Consider the following 18,782-nt stretch of genomic DNA (forward strand, 5'->3'; position numbering starts at 1 on the left):
CAATGGCTTGTCTGGTGCCCCAACTAAGGAAATCTACACTATTCCCTTCTCACATGCCTGCCCCCTCCTTACATCCCTCCCCATCAGTGAAACAGCGTCAAACCTCACTTCTCTATTCTCTAGTATCTCAAATATCCAACAATGCTGTTCTAGACCATGATGTTAAAGGAAAAACTATACCAGTTGTGGGATAAAACTGCACATCTGGAGCTGACCATCCTTTCAATAGTTTAACAATATTCAATAGCCTGCCATGTAAAATGGAAATCAAAAATTTATTATACACTGCCAGTATTAACACAACACTCTGTTCCTCATGGCTGCGACCACCACCATTCACCCCCCTTTCCCCCCCAATACAAACAAAAATTCACTTTTTTACTTGCAGTTTCTTCATCCATCCTTGTGTGTAGAGTCTTTTTCCTTATTTCCACTAGTCTTCAATATCATTTTTCTAATTTTGGCTAATTTAAGGTAAGAGACACTACTTAAAGGATCCTGGCCTCTATATATTCTCTTTAGGATAAGGAGGAGCCAATCACTTCAGCTCTGTTTGCCCAAAATATGAGGTTGCCATGGTGTGGCTTGACATAACAAAGCCTCAGCTTGACCATCCAGGAGGGGCTTGGGTGGCAGAGGATGCAGAAATCTCAGACAAACTGGTTATAGAACAGAGACCTTCCTCTTCACTCCTAAAATTTTTTTCCTAAACTGACCTCTCTCTCTCTCAATTCCTCTAGTTCCATTACAGCCCAGCATATGGCAGGGAGGTGGTGTTTCCTCTAAGACAATTCCCATACTCCCCCGTCATTTCAGTGGTCCATTCCACTATGTTCGGTTGCTACCAGTTCCTAGGGTTTTGAGTGTTGTATTAATGGATTTCTTATTTTAGAATAGTTCCAGATTTACAGAAAAATTGTGAAGGTTATAACCATGTACACCATACCCAATTTCCCTTATTACTAATATCTTACTTATGTAAGGGGCAAATGTAAAAAGAAGTGAATCATCAAAGAAACAGAGTGAAACCTCACTTCTTTAGCATCCCAAATATACATCAATGATGTTCTAGACCAAGTTGTTAAAGGAAAAACTGGACCTGATGTGGCATAAAACTTCAGATATTGAGCTGACCATCCTTTCAATAGTTTAACTACATTCAATAGTCTACCATGTAAAAAGGAAATCAAAGTCATATTTATACACTGCCAGCACTAACACAACATCCTGATCCTCATGACTGTGACCACCCTGTTCCTCATGTCTCTGACCACCATTCACACCACCCCCCAAATCCAAACTTAAATTTAACATCAGCTTCTGTTTTTCTTGCCAGTATTAGAAAGTTATGAGAAAAAAAATCCCCATTCAGACTTCTCCTTGTCCTTATTCAAAGTGTTGGCTCAGTATACAATGGCTTGTCTGGTGCCCCAACTAAGGAAATCTACACTATTCCCTTCTCACATGCCTGCCCCCTCCTTACATCCCTCCCCATCAGTGAAACAGCGTCAAACCTCACTTCTCTAGTATCTCAAATATCCAACAATGCTGTTCTAGACCATGATGTTAAAGGAAAAACCATACCAGTTGTGGGATAAAACTGACCATCTTGAGCTGACCATCCTTTCAATAGTTTAACAATATTCAATAGCCTGCCATGTAAAAAGGAAATCAAACAATTTATTATACACTGCCGGCATTAACACAACACTCTGTTCCTCATGGCTGCGACCACCACCATCCTCCCCCCCCTGCCCCCCACCCAATACAAACATAAATTCACTTTTGTACTTGCAGTATCTTCGTCCATCCTTGTGTGTAGAGTCTTTTTCCTTATCTCTACTAGTCTTCAATATCATCTTACTAATTTTAACTAATTTAAGGCAAGAGACACTACTTAAAGGATCCTGGCCTCTATATATTCTCTTTAGGTTAAGGAGGAGCCAATCACTTCAGCTCTGTTTGCCCAAAATCTGTGGTTGCCATGGTGTGGCTTGACATCACAAAGCCTCAGCTTGACCATCCAGGAGGGCCGGGGTGGCAGAGGATGCAGAAATCTCAGACAAACTGGTTATAGAACAGAGAACTTCCTCTTCACTTCAAAAATTATTTCCTAAACTGACCTCTCTCTCTCTCAATTCCTCTAGTTCCATTACAGCCCAGCATATGGCAGGGAGGTGGTGTTTCCTCTAAGACAATTCCCATACTCCCCCGTCATTTCAGTGGTCCATTCCACTACATTCAGTTGCTACCATTTCCTAGGGTTTTGAGTGTTATATTAATGGATGTCTTGTTTTAGAATAGTTCCAGATTTACAGAAAAATTGTGAAGATAGTAACCATGTACACCATACCCAATTTCCCTTATTACTAATATCTTACTTATGTAAGGGGCAAATGTAAAAATAAGTGAATCATCAAAGAAACAGAGTGAAACCTCACTTCTCTAGCATCTCAAATATACATCAATGATGTTCTAGACCAAGTTGTTATAGGAAAAACTGGACCTGATGTGGCATAAAACTTCAGATATTGAGCTGACCATCCTTTCAATAGTTTAACTACATTCAATAGTCTACCATGTAAAAAGGAAATCAAAGTCATATTTATACACTGCCAGCACTAACACAACATCCTGATCCTCATGACTGTGACCACCCTATTCCTCATGTCTGCGACCACCATTCACACCACCCCCCCCAATCCAAACTTAAATTTAACATCAGCTTCTGTTTTTCTTGCCAGGATTAGAAAGTTATGAGAAAAAAATCCCCATTCAGACTTCTCCTTGTCTTTATTCAAAGTGTTGGCTCAGTATACAATGGCTTGTCTGGTGCCCCAACTAAAGAAATCTACACTATTCCCTTCTCACATGCCTGCCCCCTCCTTACATCCCTCCCCATCAGTGAAACAGCGTCAAACCTCACTTCTCTAGTATCTCAAATATCCAAAAATGCTGTTCTAGACCATGATGATAAAGGAAAAACCATACCAGTTGTGGGATAAAACTGCACATCTTGAGCTGACCATTCTTTCAATAGTTTAACAATATTCAATAGCCTGCCATGTAAAAAGGAAATCAAACAATTTATTATACACTGCCAGCATTAACACAACACTCTGTTCCTCATGGCTGCGACCACCACCATTCAGCCCCCTTCCCCCCCAATACAAACATAAATTCACTTTTGTACTTGCAGTTTCTTCATCTATCCTTGTGTGTAGAGTCTTTTTCCTTATCTCTACTAGTCTTCAATATCATCTTACGAATTTTAGCTAATTTAAGGCAAGAGACACTACTTAAAGGATCCTGGGCTCTATATATTCTCTTTAGGTTAAGGAGGAGCCAATCACTTCAGCTCTGTTTGCCCAAAATCTGAGGTTGCCATGGTGTGGCTTGACATAACAAAGCCTCAGCTTGACCATCCAGGAGGGGCGGGGGTGGCAGAGGATGCAGAAATCTCAGACAAACTGGTTATAGAACAGAGACCTTCCTCTTCACTCCTAAAATTTTTTCCTAAACTGACCTCTCTCTCTCTCAATTCCTCTAGTTCCATTACAGCCCAGCATATGGCAGAGAGGTGGTGTTTCCTCTAAGACAATTCCCATAGCCCCTCGTCATTTCAGTGTTCCATTCCACTATGTTCAGTTGCTACCAGTTCCTAGGGTTTTGAGTGTTGTATTAATGGATTTCTTATTTTAGAATAGTTCCAGATTTACATAAAAATTGTGAAGGTTATATCCATGTACACCATACCCAATTTCCCTTATTACTAATATCTTACTTATGTAAGGGGCAAATGTAAAAAGAAGTGAATCATCAAAGAAACAGAGTGAAACCTCACTTCTTTAGCATCTCAAATATACAGCCATGATGTTCTAGACCAAGTTGTTAGAGGAAAAACTGGACTTGATGTGGTATAAAAGTTCAGATCTTGAGCTGACCATCCTTTCTATAGTTTAACAATATTCAACAGTCTACCATGTAAAAAGGAAATCAAATTCATTATTATACACTCCCAGCACTAACACAACACCATGTTCCTCATGACTGCGACCACCCTGTTGCTCATGACTGCTACCACCATCCATAACACCCCCAAATCCAAACTTAAATTTAACATTAGCTTCTTTTTTCCTTGCCAGTATTAGAAAGTTTTGAGAGAAAATCCCCATTCAGACTTCTCCTTGTCCTTATTCAAAGTGTTGTCTCAGTATACAATGGCTTGTCTGGTGCCCCAACTAAAGAAATCTACACTATTCCCTTCTCACATGCCTGCCCCCTCCTTACATCCCTCCCCATCAGTGAAACAGCGTCAAACCTCACTTCTCTAGTATCTCAAATATCCAACAATGCTGTTCTAGACCATGATGTTAAAGGAAAAACCATACCAGTTGTGGGATAAAACTGCACATCTTGAGCTGACCATCCTTTCAATAGTTTAACAATATTCAATAGCCTGCCATGTAAAAAGGAAATCAAACAATTTATTATACACTGGCGGCATTAACACAACACTCTGTTCCTCATGGCTGCGACCACCACCATCCTTCCCCCCCTGCCCCCCAATACAAACATAAATTTACTTTTGTACTTGCAGTTTCTTCATCCATCCTTGTGTGTAGAGTCTTTTTCCTTATCTCTACTAGTCTTCAATATCATCTTACTAATTTTAGCTAATTTAAGGCAAGAGACACTACTTAAAGGATCATGGCCTCTATATATTCTCTTTAGGTTAAGGAGGAGCCAATCACTTCAGCTCTGTTTGCCCAAAATCTGTGGTTGCCATGGTGTGGCTTGACATCACAAAGCCTCAGCTTGACCATGCAGGAGGGGCGGGGGTGGCAGAGGATGCAGAAATCTCAGACAAACTGGTTATAGAACAGAGAACTTCCTCTTCACTCCAAAAATTATTTCCTAAACTGACCTCTCTGTCTCTCAATTCCTCTAGTTCCATTACAGCCCAGCATATGGCAGGGAGGTGGTGTTACCTCTAAGACAATTCCCATACTCCCCCCTCATTTCAGTGTTCCATTCCACTATGTTCAGTTGCTACCCTTTCCTAGGGTTTTGAGTGTTGTATTAATAGATTTCTTATTTTAGAATAGTTCCAGATTTACAGAAAAATTGTGAAGATTATAACCATGTACACCATACCCAATTTCCCATATTACTAATATCTTACTTATGTAAGGGGCAATTGTAAAAAGAAGTGTATCATCAAAGAAACAGAGTGAAACCTCACATCTTTAGCATCTCAAATATACAGCAATGATGTTCTAGACCAAGTTGTTAGAGGAAAAACTGGACTTGATGTGGTATAAAAGTTCAGATCTTGAGCTGACCATCCTTTCAATAGTTTAACAATATTCAACAGTCTACCATGTAAATAGGAAATCAAATTCATTATTATACACTGCCAGCACTAACACAACACCCTGTTCCTCATGACTGTGACCACCCTGTTCCTCATGTCTGCGACCACTATTCACACCACCCCCCCAATCCAAACAAATTTAACATCAGCTTCTGTTTTCCTTGCCAGTATTAGAAAGTTATGAGAAAAAAATCCCCATTCAGACTTCTCCTTGTCCTTATTCAAAGTGTTGGCTCAGTATACAATGGCATGTCTGGTGCCCCAACTAAGGAAATCTACACTATTCCCTTCTCACATGCCTGCCCCCTCCTTACATCCCTCCCCATCAGTGAAACAGCGTCAAACCTCACTTCTCTAGTATCTCAAATATCCAACAATGCTGTTCTAGACCATGATGTTCAAGGAAAAACTATACCAGTTGTGGGATAAAACTGCACATCTTGAGCTGACCATCCTTTCAATAGTTTAACAATATTCAATAGCCTGCCATGTAAAAAGGAAATCAAACAATTTATTATACACTGCCAGCATTAACACAACACTCTGTTCCTCATGGCTGCGACCACCACCATCCACCCCCTTCCCCCCCAATACAAACATAAATTTACTTTTGTACTTGCAGTTTCTTCATCCATCCTTGTGTGTAGAGTCTTTTTCCTTATCTCTACTAGTCTTCAATATCATCTTACTAATTTTAGCTAATTTAAGGCAAGAGACACTACTTAACAGATCCTGGCCTCTATATATTCTCTTTAGGTTAAGGAGGAGCCAATCACTTCAGCTCTGTTTGCCCAAAATCTGTGGTTGCCATGGTGTGGCTTGACATCACAAAGCCTCAGCTAGACCATCCAGGAGGGCCGGGGTGGCAGAGGATGCAGAAATCTCAGACACACTGGTTATAGAACAGAGACCTTCCTCTTCACTCCTAAAATTTTTTACTAAACTGACCTCTCTCTCTCTCAATCCCTCTAGTTCCATTATAGTCCAGCATATGGCAGGGAGGTGGTGTTTCCTCTAAGACAATTCCCATACTCCACCGTCATTTCAGTGGTCCATTCCACTCTATTCAGTTGCTACCATTTCCTAGGGTTTTGAGTGTTGTGTTAATGGATGTTTTATTTTAGAATAGTTCCAGATTTACAGAAAAATTGTGAGGATAGTAACCATGTACACCATACCCAATTTCCCTTATTACTAATATCTTACCTATGTAAGGGGCAAATGTAACATGAAGTGAATCATCAAAGAAACAGAGTGAAACCTCAGTCCTCTAGCATCTCAAATATATAGCAATGATGTTCTAGGCCAAGTTGTTAAAGGAATAACTGGACCAGATGTGGCATAAAATTTCAGATGTTGATCTGACCATCCTTTCAATATTTGAACTATATTCCATAGTCTACCATGTAAAAGGGAAATCAAAGTCATATTTATACACTGCCAGCACTAACACAACACCCTGTTCCTCATGAGTGCGACCACCCTGTTTCTCATGTCTGCGACTACCATCCATACCACCCCCCCCAATCTTAACTTAAATTAAACATCAGCTTCTTTTTTCCTTGCCAGTATTGGAAAGTTTTGAGAAAAAAAATCCCCAGTCAGACTTCTCCTTGTCCTTATTCAAAGTGTTGGCTCAGTATACACTGGCTTGTCTGGTGCCCCAACTAAAGAAATCTACAGTATTCCCTTCTCACATGTCTGCCCTCTCCTTACATCCCTCCCCATCAGTGAAACAGCGTCAAACCTCACTTCTCTAGTATCTCAAATATCCAACAATGCTGTTCTAGACCATGATGTTAAAGGAAAAACTATACCAGTTGTGGGATAAAACTTCACATCTTGAGCTGACCATCCTTTCAATAGTTTAACAATATTCAATAGCCTGCCATGTAAAAAGGAAATCAAACAATTTATTATACACTGCCGGCATTAACACAACACTCTGTTCCTCATGGCTGCGACCACCACCATCCATCCCTCCTTCCCCCAATACAAACATAAATTCACTTTTTTACTTGCAGTTTCTTCATCCATCCTTGTGTGTAGAGTCTTTTTCCTTATCTCTACTATTCTTCAATATCATCTTACGAATTTTAGCTAATTTAAGGCAAGAGACAATACTTAAAGGATCCTGGCCTCTATATATTCTCTTTAGGTTAAGGAGGAGCCACTCACTTCAGCTGTTTGCCCAAAATCTGTGGTTGCCATGGTGTGGCTTGACATCCAAAACCCTCAGGTTGACCATCCAGGAGGGGCCGGGGTGGCAGAGGTTGCAGAAATCTCAGACACATTGGTTATAGAACAGAGACCTTCCTCTTCACTCCTAAAATTTTTTCCTAAACTGACCTCTCTCTCTCTCAATACCTCTAGTTCCATTATAGTCCAGCATATGGCAGGGCGGTGGTGTTTCCTCTAAGACAATTCCCATACTCACCCGTCATTTCAGTGGTCCATTCCACTATGTTCAGTTCCTACCATTTCCTAGGATTTTGAGTGTTGTTTTAATGGATGTTTTGTGTTAGAAATGTTCCAAAGTTACAGAAAAACTGTAAAGATAATAACCATGTACACCATACCCAATTTCCCTAATTACTAATATCTTACTTATGTAAGGGGCAATTGTAACATGAAGTGAATCATCAAAGAAACAGGGTGAAACCTCACTTCTCTAGCATCTCAAATATACAGCAGTGATGATCTAGACCAAGTTGTTAAAGGAAAAACTGGACCTGATGTGGCATAAAACTTCAGATATTGAGCTGAGCATCCTTTCAATAGTTTAACTATATTCCATAGTCTACCATGTAAAGAGGAAATCAAAGTCATATTTATACACTGCCAGCACTAACACAATACCCTGTTCCTCATACCTCTGACCACCCTGTTCCTCATGTCTGCGACCGCCATCCATGCCCCCCCCCCCCCAATCCAAACTTAAATTTAACATCAGCTTCTTTTTTCCTTGCCAGTATTAGAAAGTTTTGAGAAAAAAAATCCCCAGTCAGACTTCTCCTTGTCCTTATTCAAAGTGTTGGCTGAGTATACAATGGCTTGTCTGGTGCCCCAACTAAAGAAATCTACACTATTCCCTTCTCACATGCCTGCTCCCTCCTTACATCCCTCCCCATCAGTGAAAGAGCGTCAAACCTCACATCTCTAGTATCTCAAATATCCAACAATGCTGTTCTAGACCATGATGTTAAAGGAAAAACTATACCAGTTGTGGGATAAGACTTCCAACTAAAGAAATCTACAGTATTCCCTTCTCACATGCCTGCCCCCTCCTTACATCCCTCCCCATCAGTGAAACAGCGTCAAACCTCACTTCTCTAGTATCTCAAATATCCAACAATGCTGTTCTAGACCATGATGTTAAAGGAAAACTATACCAGTTGTGCGATAAAACTTCACATCTTAAGCTGACCTTCCTTTCAATAGTTTAACAATATTCAATAGCCTGCCATGTAAAAAAGAAATCAAACAATTTATTATACACTGCCGGCATTAACACAACACTCTGTTCCTCATGGCTGCGACCACCACCATCCATCCCCCCTCCCCCCCAAAACAAACATAAATTCATTTTTGTACTTGCAGTTTCTTCATCCCTCCTTGTGTGTAGAGTCTTTTTCCTTATCTCTACTAGTCTTCAATATCATCTTACTAATTTTAGCTAATTTTAGGCAAGAGACACTACTTAAATGATCCTGGCCTGTATATATTCTCTTTAGGTTAAGGAGGAGCCCATCACTTCAGCTCTGTTTGCCCAAAATCTGTGGTTGCCATGGTGTGGCTTGACATCACAAAGCCTCAGCTTGACCATGCAGGAGGGGCCCGGGTGGCAGAGGATGCAGAAATCTCAGACAAACTGGTTATAGAACAGAGACCTTCCTCTTCACTCCTAAAATTTTTTCCTAAACTGACCTCTCTCTCTCTCAATTCCTCTAGTTCCATTATAGTCCAGCATATGGCAGGGAAGTGGTGTTTCCTCTCAGACAATTCCCATACTCCCCCGTCATGTCAGTGGTCCATTCCACTATGTTCAGTTGCTACCATTTCCTAGGATTTTGAGTGTTGTTTTAATGGATGTTTTGTTTTAGAATAGTTCCATATTTACAGAAAAACTGTGAAGATAATAACCATGTACAGCATACCCAATTTCCCTTATTACTAATATCTTACCTATGTAAGGGGCAAATGTAACATGAAGTAAATCATCAAAGAAACAGATTGAAACCTCACTTCTCTAGCATGTCAAATATACAGCAATGATGTTCTAGACCAAGTTGTTTAAGGAAAAACTAGACCTGATGTGGCATAAAACTTCAGATATTGAGCTGACCATCCTTTCAACAGTTTAACTGTATTCAATAGTCTGCCATGTAAAAAGGAAATCAAAGTCATATTTATACACTGCCAGCACTAACACAATACCCTGTTCCTCATGACTGCGACCACACTGTTCCTCATGTCTGTGACCACCATCCATGCCACCCCCCCATCCAAACTTAAATTTAACATCAGCTTCTTTTTTCCTTGCCAGTATTAGAAAGTTTTGAGAAAAAAAATCCCCATTCAGACTTCTCCTTGTCCTTACTCAAAGTGCTGGCTCAGTATAGAATGGCTTGTCTAGTGCCCCAACTAAAGAAATCTACACTATTCCCTTCTCACATGCCTGCCCCCTCCTTAAATCCCTCCCCATCAGTGAAACAGCGTCAAACCTCACTTCTCTAGTATCTCAAATATCCAACAAGGCTGTTCTAGACCATGATGTTAAAGGAAATACTATACCAATTCTGGGATAAAATTTCACATTTTGAGCTGACCATTCTTTCAATAGTTTAACAATATTCAATAGCCTGCCATGTAAAAAGGAATTCAAACAATTTATTATACACTGCCGGCATTAAAACAACAATCTGTTCTTCATGGCTGCGACCACCACCATCCATCCCCCCCTGCCCCCCCAATAAAAACATAAATTCACATTTGTACTTGTAGTTTCTTCATCCATCCTGGTGTGTAGAGTCTTTTTTTTTTTTTTTTAAGGGTTTTACCTGTTTTATTTATTTGGGTTTTTAAATACAGTTTTATTGATTTCAGAGATAGAAAAACAGAGGGAAAAAGAAAGAAACATCCATGTGAGAGGTATGTCAATCACAAACGGTGGGATTCATCAGTTGCCTTTTGTTGAACCCACAACCTGGGCATGTATCCAGACCTGTGTAGAGTCTTTTTCCTTATCTCTACTATTCTACAATATCATCTTACGAATTTTAGCTAATTTAAGGCAAGAGACACTACTTAAAGGATCCTAGCCTCTATATATTCTCTTTGGGTTAAGGAGGAGCCAATCACTTCATTTCTGTTTGCCCAAAATCTGTGGTTGCCATGGTGTGGCTTGACATCACAAAGCCTCAGCTTGACCATCCAAGAGGGGCCGGGGTGGCAGAGGATGCCGAAATCTCAGACACACTGGTTATAGAACAGAGACCTTCCTCTTCACTCCTAAAAATTTTTCCTAAACTGACCTCTCTCTCTCTCAATTCCTCTAGATCCATTATAGTCCAGCATATGGCAGGGAGGTGGTGTTTCCTCTAAGACAATTCCCATACTCACCTGTCATTTCAGTGGTCCATTCCACTATGTTCAGTTCCTACCGTTTCCTAGGATTTTGAGTGTTTTTTTATGGATGTTTTGTTTTAGAAATGTTCCAGACTTACAGAAAAACTGTAAAGATAATAACCATGTACACCATACCTAATTTCCCTAATTACTAATATCTTACTTATGTAAGGGGCAAATGTAACATGAAGTGAATCATCAAAGAAACAGAGTGAAACCTCACTTCTCTAGCATCTCAAATATACAGCAATGATGATCTAGACCAAGTTGTTAAAGGAAAAACTGGACCTGATGTGGCATAAAACTTCAGATATTGAGCTGAGCATCCTTTCAATAGTTTAACTATATTCAATAGTCTACCATGTAAAGAGGAAATCAAAGTCATATTTATACACTGCCAGCACTAACACAACACCCTGTTCCTCATAACTGCGACCACCCTGTTCCTCATGTCTGCGACCACCATCCATGCCACCCCCCCCAATCCAAACTTAAATTTAACATCAGCTTCTTTTTTCCTTGCCAGTATTTGAAAGTTTTGAGACAAAAAATCCCCAGTCAGACTTCTCCTTGTCCTTATTCAAAGTGTTGGCTCAGTATACAATGGCTTGTCTGGTGCCCCAACTAAAGAAATCTACACTATTCCCTTCTCACATGCCTGCCCCCTCCTTACATCCCTCCCCATCAGTGAAAGAGCGTCAAACCTCACATCTCTAGTATCTCAAATATCCAACAATGCTGTTCTAGACCATGATGTTAAAGGAAAAACTATACCAGTTGTGGGATAAAACTTCCAACTAAAGAAATCTACAGTATTCCCTTCTCACATGCCTGCCCCCTCCTTACATCCCTCCCCATCAGTGAAACAGCGTCAAACCTCACTTCTCTAGTATCTCAAATATCCAACAATGCTGTTCTAGACCATGATGTTAAAGGAAAAACTATACCAGTTGTGCGATAAAACTTCCCATCTTGAGCTGACCATCCTTTCAATAGTTTAACAATATTCAATATCCTGCCATGTAAAAAGGAAATCAAACAATTTATTATACACTGCCGGCATTAACACAACACTCTGTTCCTCATGGCTGCGACCACCACCATCCATCCCCCCTCCCCCCAAAACAAACATAAATTCACTTTTGTACTTGCAGTTTCTTCATCCATCCTTGTGTGTAGAGTCTTTTTCCTTATCTCTACTAGTCTTCAATATCATCTTACTAATTTTAGCTAATTTTAGGCAAGAGACACTACTTAAATGATCCTGGCCTCTATATATTCTCTTTAGGTTAAGGAGGAGCCAATCACTTCAGCTCTGTTTGCCCAAAATTCGTGGTTGCCATGGTGTGGCTTGACATCACAAAGCCTCAGCTTGACCATGCAGGAGGGGCCGGGGTGGCAGAGGATTCAGAAATCTCAGACACACTGGTTATAGAACAGAGACCTTCCTCTTCACTCCTAAAATTTTTTCCTAAACTGACCTCTCTCTCTCTCAATTCCTCTAGTTCCATTACAGCCCAGCATATGGCAGGGAGGTGGTGTTTCCTCTAAGAAAATTCCCATACTCCCCCCTCATTTCAGTGGTCCATTCCACTATGTTCAGTTGCTACCAGTTCCTAGGGTTCTGAGTGTTGTATTAATGGAATTCTTATTTTAGAATAGTTCCAGATTTACAGAAAAATTGTGAAGATTATAACCATGTACACCATACCCAATTTCCCTTATTACTAATATCTTACTTATGAAAGGGGCAAATGTAAAAAGAAGTGAATCATCAAAGAAACAGAGTGAAACCTCACTTCTTTAGCATCTCAAATATACAGCAATGATTTTCTAGACCAAGTTGTTAGAGGAAAAACTGGACTTGATGTGGTATAAAAGTTCAGATCTTGAGCTGACTATCCTTTCAATAGTTTAACAATATTCAACAGTCTACCATGTAAAAAGGAAATCAAATTCATTATTATACACTCTCAGCACTAACACAACACCATGTTCCTCATTACTGCGACCACCCTGTTGCTCATGACTGCTACCACCATCCATAACACCCCCAAATCCAAACTTAAATTTAACATCAGCTTCTTTTTTCCTTGCCAGTATTAGAAAGTTTTGAGAGAAAATCCCCATTCAGACTTCTCCTTGTCCTTATTCAAAGTGTTGGCTCAGTATACAATGGCTTGTCTGGTGCCCCAACTAAAGAAATCTACACTATTCCCTTTTCACATGCCTGCCCCCTCCTTACATCCCTCCCCATCAGTTAAACAGCGTCAAACCTCACTTCTCTAGTATCTCAAATATCCAAAAATGCTGTTCTAGACCATGATGTTAAAGGAAAAACCATACCAGTTGTGGGATAAAACTGCACATCTTGAGCTGACCATCCTTTCAATAGTTTAACAATATTCAATAGCCTGCCATGTAAAAAGGAAATCAAACAATTTATTATACACTGCCGGCATTAACACAACACTCTGTTCCTCATGGCTGCGACCACCACCATCCTTCCCCCCCTGCCCCCCGATACAAACATAAATTCACTTTTGTACTTGTAGTTTCTTCATCCATCCTTGTGTGTAGAGTCTTTTTCCTTATCTCTACTAGTCTTCAATATCATCTTACGAATTTTAGCTAATTTAAGGCAAGAGACACTACTTAAAGGATCCTGGCCTCTATATATTCTCTTTGGGTTAAGGAGGAGCCAATCACTTCAGCTCTGTTTCCACAAAATCTGTGGTTGCCATGGTGTGGCTTGACATCACAAAGCCTCAGGTTGACCATCCAGGAGGGCCCGGGGTGGCAGAGGATGCAGAAATCTCAGACAAACTGGTTATAGAACAGAGAACTTCCTCTTCACTCCAAAAATTATTTCCTAAACTGACCTCTCTCTCTCTCAATTCCTCTAGTTCCATTATAGTCCAGCATATGGCAGGGAGGTGGTGTTTCCTCTAAGACAATTCCCATACTCCCCCGTCATTTCAGTGGTCCATTCCACTATGTTCAGTTGCTACCATTTCCTAGGATTTTGAGTGTTGTTTTAATGGATGTTTTGTTTTAGAAATGTTCCAGACTTACAGAAAAACTGTAAAGATAATAACCATGTACACCATACCGAATTTCCCTTATTACTACTATCTGATTTATGTAAGGGGCAAATGTAACATGAAGTGAATCATCAAAGAAACAGAGTGAAACCTCACTTCTCTAGCATCTCAAATATACAGCAATTTTGATCTAGACCAAGTTGTTAAAGGAAAAAGTGGAGCTGATGTGGCATAAAACTTCAGATATTGAGCTGAGCATCCTTTCAATAGTTTAACTATATTCAATAGTCTACCATGTAAAAAGGAAATCAAAGTCATATTCATACACTGGCAGCACTAACACAACATCCTGATCCTCATGACTGTGACCACCCTGTTCCTCATGTCTGCGAGCACCATTCACACCACCACCCCCCAATCCAAACTTAAATTTAAGATCAGCTTCTGTTTTTCTTGCCAGGATTAGAAAGTTATGAGAAAAAAAAAATCCCCATTCAGACTTCTCCTGATCCTTATTCAAAGTGTTGGCTCAGTATACAATGGCTTGTCTGGTGCCCCAACTAAGGAAATCTACACTATTCCCTTCTCACATGCCTGCCCCCTCCTTACATCCCTCCCCATCAGTGAAACAGCTTCAAACCTCACTTCTCTAGTATCTCAAATATCCAACAATGCTGTTCTAGACCATGATGTTAAAGGAAAAACTATACCAGTTGTGGGATAAAACTGCACATCTTGAGCTGACCATCCTTTCAATAGTTTAACAATATTCAATAGCCTGCCATGTAAAAAGGAAATCAAACAATTTATTATACACTGCCAGCATTAACACAGCACTCTGTTCCTCATGGCTGCGAAAACCACCATTCACCCCCCTTCCCCCCCAATACAAACATAAATTCACTTTTGTACTTGCAGTTTCTTCATCCATCCTTGTGTGTAGAGTCATTTTCCTTATTTCCACTAGTCTTCAATATCATTTTACAAATTTTGTCAAATTTAAGGCAAGAGACACTACTTAAAGGATCCTGGCCTCTATATATTCTCTTTAGGTTAAGGAGGAGCCAATCACTTCATCTCTGTTTGCCCAAAATCTGAGATTGCCATGGTGTGGCTTGACATAACAAAGCCTCAGCTTGACCATCCAGGAGGGGCGGGGGTGGCAGAGGATGCAGAAATCTCAGACAAACTGGTTATAGAACAGAGACCTTCCTCTTCACTCCTAAAATTTTTTCCTAAACTGACCTCTCTCTCTCTCAATTCCTCTAGTTCCATTATAGTCCAGCATATGGCAGGGAGGTGGTGTTACCTCTAAGACAATTCCCATACTCCACAATCATTTCAGTGGTCGATTCCACTAGGTTCAGTTGCTACCATTTCCTAGGGTTTTGAGTGTTGTATTAATGGATGTCTTGTTTTAGAATAGTTCCAGATTTACAGAAAAATTGTGCAGATAGTAACCATGTACACCATACCCAATTTCCCTTATTACTAATATCTTACCTATGTAAGGGGCAAATGTAACATGAAGTAAATCATCAAAGAAACAGATTGAGACACCGAATTGGCGAAATTGCTCAGCTGGTGAGAGGGTTTACAGCCGGGAAGAGCAGAACTCCCCTGGTAAGGTAAAAAAAACCAGGGATTTGGGCAGGAAAGTTTGCCAGACCTCTGAGCCCAGAGAGTCAGAGGGAGACCGCCTGGCAGACAGCCGCGTCCCTTGGGACAGGCACAGCCCCTGACGGGGGAAAGGAGAACCGCGGGATTCCTGGTGCCGCCAGGGAAACTGAGAGCTGGGTTCTGTGACCGCGGAGGACTGAGCCTAAAGGGGGCAGCCTGAAGAGCTGACCTGACCATGCAGTCCCGGTAAGAGAAGAAGCTTACAGAAACCAAGCCTTCCCCGTTTCCGCGGCCGGCGTTTGTTTGTTTGTTTTCAATGAATCCTGTTCATGGGACATCTCGGATACAGACACTCACCTGTGCTGAAGAGAGGGAGAGTGTGCTGAGGAGTGGAATCTGGGGAGAGACTGGGGAAAGAGGGGGAGCCGGGAGAGGTGGTAGTGAATTGAGTGCTGAGACACCCCAGAGCCAGGGGCTGGGGCAGCCACCCGCTCCTAAGAGGGAGTCTCCTCCCCCCAGCCCCCAGGCAAGGAGCACAGCCACACCCAGATTCCACCCGGTACGAGATCAAGGATTAAGATAACCTGATCAGTCCCTGGGAGTTAACAGGGTCTGGCCTATAGGGGGATTTTCAATCCCAGCAACAACATAGCGCAGGTAACTAACTATTACGCAGTCAGCTCTGGGCAGTGAACTTCCACTGGACAGAGAGGCCCTATAGCCTCAGAGGCCAACCCCAGAACACTGCCACCCAGAGGCTGACCCAATAACTGACTCTTTGCTAAAAACAAAATAAGGCAGTCTAGGAAATAAATGCGGCATGCTTTAAAATAAGGACTGTGGTTTACAACACAGAGGAACAGTATATCGCAGGGAAACTCAACACTCTCCTGAATACCTGGAAGGTCTAAGGCGAGCCACACTGAAGAATAGAAGAAACGAAGGACCTTCACTACTGCAATTTTTTTTTCTTTTTTCACTTTTTAACTAAGAAACCAATTTTTTTTTTCATTCTTTTTTTTTCTGTTCTTTTTTTTTTCTTTTTTTCTTTCTTTTCTTCTTTTTCCATCACCTGATTTTACCCTTTTAATTACTACCTTCTTATTTTTAACCAGTATTATTACTGCTACCATTTTACCATTTTTTAAAGTGCCATTTTATTTTTTTCTTTATTTTATTTTGGGATTAGTGTTCACCATTCTATTTTCATCATTATATTATTGGTTGTCTCTAGTTTGCATTCATATCCAGGGATCTGTTACTGGAATTTGTTGGGATTAATGGCTGTTCTATAGGAGTATTCTCCTCATATAAAAAGTCTCTTCCCTCTTCCACTTCATTCTCTCTTTTCGCTCTTTTTTTTTTTTTTTTCGTTTCTCGCTTTTATTTTCCCCCTTCCTTTTTCCCAATTTCATTTTTGCACTCCCTTTTTTTGGTCCCTACTTTTCTTTTCCTTTTTCTATTTTATCTTTTTCTCTTCCTTCTTCCTTATCCCCTAATTCTCTTAATTCAGGTGGTCACCTTTAATTGGGGTTATTAATATCGTGAATATATTTGTGTATAGTGCCTGGTACGTGGTGCCTTGTTGTGTTGTATTTTGTGCCTTTAAATCAACGCAGCAGATCCAAGCAACAGCAACCTCCTGAGCACCTCATCCTCTGCTGAGGAACAGCAGCTGTACGTGAAACCTCGCCCCACCAGCCGGAAGAGCCACCACAGCTGTGAACAGCACCCACCAGAGGAGCTGCTGACAACTGAAGAGCAGCTGCTACCGCAACCGCCCGAAGAGCAACCACAGACCAAGGAGTCACTGCCACCAAGGGAGCAACCACTGAACAACTCAACGTCTAGATATGTCAGTGAGATCAAACATGGGTAGACAAAGAAACCCCCAAAGGAAAGAGAAGGAGGACTCTCCAGAAAAGCAGCTAAGTAATACAGAGGCATGCAACATGACAGATAAAGAATTCAGAATAAGGATCCTAGAGTGCATAAACCGGATGGAGGAAAAAATCGACAACCTCTGCAAGAAGCAAGAAGAAACAGATGAAAAAATCGATAACATATGGAAGAAGCTAGAAGAAACAGATGAAAAAATTGATAACATATGGAAGAAGCTAGAAGAAACAGATGAAAAAATCAACAACCTAAGTAAGACCCAAGAAGAAATGAAGAGTGATATAGCTGCAATGAAAAACTCCATTGAAAGTATCAACAGTAGACTAGGAGAAGCGGAGGACCGAATAAGTGAATTAGAAGACAAGGAAGCAAAACACACCCAAAATGTACTGCAATTGGAGAAAAAAATTAAAAGACAGGAGGAGAGCCTAAGGGAGCTTTGGGACAACATGAAACGAAACAACATACGAATAATAGGAGTACCAGAACAACAGAAGGATGAACAAGGATTAGAAAACCTACTAGAAGAAATAATATCAGAAAACTTTCCTGAGGTGGGGAAGAAAAAAGTCACACAAGCCCAGAGAGTCCCAAACAAGGTGAACCCGAAAAGACCCACACCAAGACACATCATAATCACCATGGCAAATGTTCAGGACAAAGAGAAAATCTTACAGGCTGCAAGAGAGAGACGGAAAGTTACATACAAGGGATCTCCCATTAGATTGTCAAATGACTTCTCAACAGAAACACATCAGGCCAGAAAAGAATGGACTGAAATTTACAAAGTGATGCAAAGCAAAGGACTGAATCCAAGAATACTCTATCCAGCAAGGCTATCATTTAAACTTGAAGGGGAAATAAGAAGCTTCACAGACAAAAAAAGACTAAGGGAGTTTGTCACCACCAAGCCAGCAATGCAAGGAATGCTAAAGGGACTGGTATAAAAATAAGAAATAAAAAGCTCAGAAAGAAAACAGCCACACAAAAAAAGAAATGGCTACAAACAAGTACCTTTCAATAATAACTTTAAACGTAAACGGACTAAATGCTCCAACCAAAAGACATCGAGTGGCTGAATGGATAAAAAAACATGACCCATACATCTGCTGTCTACAAGAAACCCACCTCATTAGAAGGGACTCACACAGACTGAAAGTGAAAGGATGGAAAAATATCTTTCAGGCAAATGGAAAGGAAAAGAAAGCTGGGGT

The sequence above is a fragment of the Myotis daubentonii genome, chromosome 12 (genome assembly GCF_963259705.1).
Source record: "Myotis daubentonii chromosome 12, mMyoDau2.1, whole genome shotgun sequence".
NCBI classification, from domain to species: Eukaryota; Metazoa; Chordata; class Mammalia; order Chiroptera; family Vespertilionidae; genus Myotis; species Myotis daubentonii.